We start from the raw sequence: 3,773 nt of genomic DNA, 5'->3' as shown, positions 1-3,773 counted from the left end.
TGTGTAGATTAAGGGCGTGCATTTCCATGATGCGTGAATAAGAAACTCTGCAAGTCTCTGGCTTTCGTTTGCGCTTTACAAAACCGAATTTTGCACCCGTACTATCATTATCAATAATTTCTGCGTAGTCGACGTTACTTTGTACATGAGCGTGAATAAATTGCATGTTATCTTTTTAACCCTAGGTATACACAGTTTTATTTTGCCTATACTTATACACTGTGGGATCTCGGAAACTTCATCCACATTTGTCGTCGTGACTTCAGCAAAAAATGAATTTCAGTTTATTTATTTATTTTTTTCTAATCGATCGAAATTTGATCGAAGATAGGCCTATAATGTATAAAAGTGGAAAAAACTAAAGTGTTCCGATATATACGAGTAAAAAGAAAAGAATATTTGGGACAATAGTCTAGGAACGCGAAAAAAGGAAGCTGGACTGGGGTCTTGGAGACTTCACTGTGCATACTTAGGGTTAATAAGCAGCTCTGTGCTGCTGTATTCTCGATGCTGCATAGCAACGAAGAAATCGATATAATTCATATTTTTATTTAAAAAACGGTATATATGCAGTACATGGAAAGGACGGTTTTGTTGAAGAATCTAAAAATTTAGCTAGATACAAATCTGAAAACAATTTTGTTGGCCCAACAAAATAATTCTGTACAACTTAAAATAATTGCTAAAATGTCAAAATTTTTTACAGAATCATCGTATCTCAGCGACTTACTATAATTATTTTAATGGTGTAACAAAATTATTTTTAGATCTGTATGTCTAGCCAAATTCTTAGATACTTTAGCAACACCGCTCTTTTCGGGCACATATTTTTATCAGGGTCTAAATGTCGCTAATATATATATCACTAATGTAAAATGTACATAAAAGAAACCAGTTGTTGCCATTTGTACACGCATTAATCTAATAATTTCTTCATCTGAACGTTGTTGGAATATTATCGAATCATTAGAGAATCTTAATACCTTGAATTCGACTGATCGAGATTCAGCGGAAAGGCAAAAATGTATAATATATGAGAAGCTTGAAGAAGTGCAGGATATCTCTACTGAGATTACCCGGAAAAGGAACAGACAGTATCTGACATTTTTAATTCTTTAGGGGCCTGTGTACATAATTATGTACTAAAAAAAAAAAAAAAATAAACAAGAAAGACAAAAAAACAAAAAACAAAACAAAACAAAAAACAGAAAAAAAAAAACAAAAAAAAGTAAAAACTAAAAAAATTAAAAAACTGTTATCAGGGACGTCTTTTAAGACTATCTTATAAATTATAACATCTTACTCCAACGGGATCGATGTGTGGCTCCTAAAGGGTTAAAGAAAGAGAAAGTCACGGACAAATGGATTAACAACGCGTAATGAGTTAATATTTATTTTAACTGGCTTAGTAGATTAGTGTGATTATGGCATTTAAAATTATCAGGTGAACGTTATTTGTTACTTTATATATTACCTTTTGTCAATCGTGGCAGAAAGGACAAAAGGTTCATGGACACATGGTTGTCTCATGTGTTGGCGCCGAACGACCAACGACACATATAGTTCGCCTAATTTCGGCGGATTGCACTGATCCCGTTTTGTGGTAGGTCACTGGTAGGCGAGAAACGGTCGTCTTAGTTCCATTCTACAACTGCACGTGATTTCGACGTTTGTTTTGAGCATTTCTGTATTTGCCTTATACCTTACACCGACGGTGTCGGAGAAGAAACGTCCATCATCGGAGATGTTTCTTCAGGATCCAAACAACTCACTGATGCCTCTGGAACTGAATATGCAACTGGCATCGCCACTTTTCGCGCAGTCACCGATCGCTCTACAACGCAAATTAGGTGAGAAGATGAATTCAAGCGAGTCAACGTGGAGCTGCTTAATCGAAACCTCTGGAAGCAATTCTACGAGAATAATACAGAAATGATAATTACTAAGAGCGGTCGGCGCATGTTCCCGTCCATTCAAATAAACGTAAGCGGTTTAGAGAAACGTGAGAATTATTATGTCCTTATGGAGATAGCACCGGCCTCTGATCGCCGCAAGTACTGTGGATACTAGAACGGGGCCAAGAACAGCAATATGGGTGGCTGGAGTTTTACGAGGCCGGCAGAGCCGCAACAGCCCTTCGGCTATGGGATTTATAAGCATCCCGAGAGTCCGGCAACGGGGAGCCGCTGGATGGACAATCAACTTCAATCAGCTTCAATAAATTAAAGCTCACGAACAACATCAACGATCCCAATAATAACGTATTAACATCGATGCACAAATACGTTTCTAGGATCTGGATAGTCCGTTGCTTTGATGTGAAGAACTACAACGAGCTCTTTGCTTATCGAACCGCGTTGTTTGCTTTCAAAGAGACGGAATTTATCGCGGTGACGGCATTCCAAAACGAGAATATCACAAAGTTGAAGATCAATAACAATCCATTCGCGAAGGGTTTTCGCGAGACGGGTCAGTCACGGTTCAAGCGAAAACATCATTCGATCGATCATCAGGCCCAATCGGATTCCAGTCTCGACGAAGGGGTCTCATTGACCTACGACTTCCAATCGAATCAGCCGAACGACCCCTCCTTAAGGGTTCCAAGCCCATTAAAGGATGCAATTATCTTTTACTGTAGCCGGGGAATCGAAGTTGGCCGGCCTTGCAACGTGGGAGAAGCGGACGCGAATCCCGCCACCGTTGCGTGTCGATCCCCGGCGCCGGGCATGATTGAAACGCATTGCCCGTGCACTGCGTTTGACACAAATGGATATCCATTCACGAAATAACTTATTACTATTTATTTCTATTTTAATTTGACACGGCTACTAGGGGCAAGTTTAGTCGAGACCGTGGACATGTTCGGACGTGTTTTGTCTTGAATAATTTTTGAAGATTGCTGATGCAATCAGCGCCGAGTTTGGATTGAATCTTTCGAGTTTGTACTTATCATTTTCGACTTTTTCTTGGCCGTTATGTGATCCTGAGGAGAATTAGGTGCCATAAAATTTACAAAGAAGAAGCAGAAGAAGAAGGCTATTGGGGGCCACGACTACTCGTGGCATGAGTTTTGTGCATCAAGAGGCGTAATTGTTTCTATACCCGATAACTAGCGCCTACTCTCGAGGAGCCAGCTACGCAGTCACTGGGTGTTTCCGCACTAATCGAGTCATCAATCTCGCATCGTGCGTGCAGTGCCCGGACCATTCGAGAACCCGGGCGTGAAGATTCATTCTTGACTTCTTCATATTTACTGCATGTTGGGGAGCAAACGGATTGACAGCCGAAACCTTCCCAGATAACCGTGCTTTTCCTTGGCTTCACAACTCACCAGCGGTACTTGGGTCTGTATCACTACAGGCTTTTAGAGGCGAAGTCATATTGCCATTGACGCCACTTGGTTACTGCAGAGCGCGCTGGCCAGCCATCATCAGATCTTGCGACCAAGCCGTACTGAATCGGAACAGCCTGATTGCAGCGGTCCAGCGAGACCACTGGGAGGTGGGCGCATGACTTGACTGGAAGAGGCTATATATTCGCATCACCAGACCGGTAACTGACTCTGATCCCAGGTCCAAAGAGACTCGTGCAGAGAATCAAGAGCCTAAGACAGCCTGACTCCTACATTACAATACGAGAGTGCTCGCACCAGCATTGTTTTTAGGCCACTTGAATCTTTAGATTCTAACACAGATTCTCCACTTTTTCGCGTTCTTTTCTGCCACGATTTACAAAAGGTAGTAGTCTTGCTACTGTTTGCAACGCGGACGGAA

General features: G+C 41.3%; 1 pseudogene; it reads left to right on the top strand.

Moving 5' to 3' along the window:
• The first annotated feature begins 1,869 nt into the window (after positions 1–1,869).
• LOC112465977 lies at positions 1,870–2,789 on the top strand (annotated as a pseudogene).
• The last annotated feature ends 984 nt before the right edge of the window (positions 2,790–3,773 follow it).

This window comes from Temnothorax curvispinosus, unplaced genomic scaffold, assembly GCF_003070985.1.
Source record: "Temnothorax curvispinosus isolate PA1 unplaced genomic scaffold, ASM307098v1 QBEX01015705.1, whole genome shotgun sequence".
NCBI lineage: Eukaryota > Metazoa > Arthropoda > Insecta > Hymenoptera > Formicidae > Temnothorax > Temnothorax curvispinosus.
Note: the sequence above shows the minus strand (reverse complement) of the source record. Positions and strands in the feature narration are given on the sequence as shown.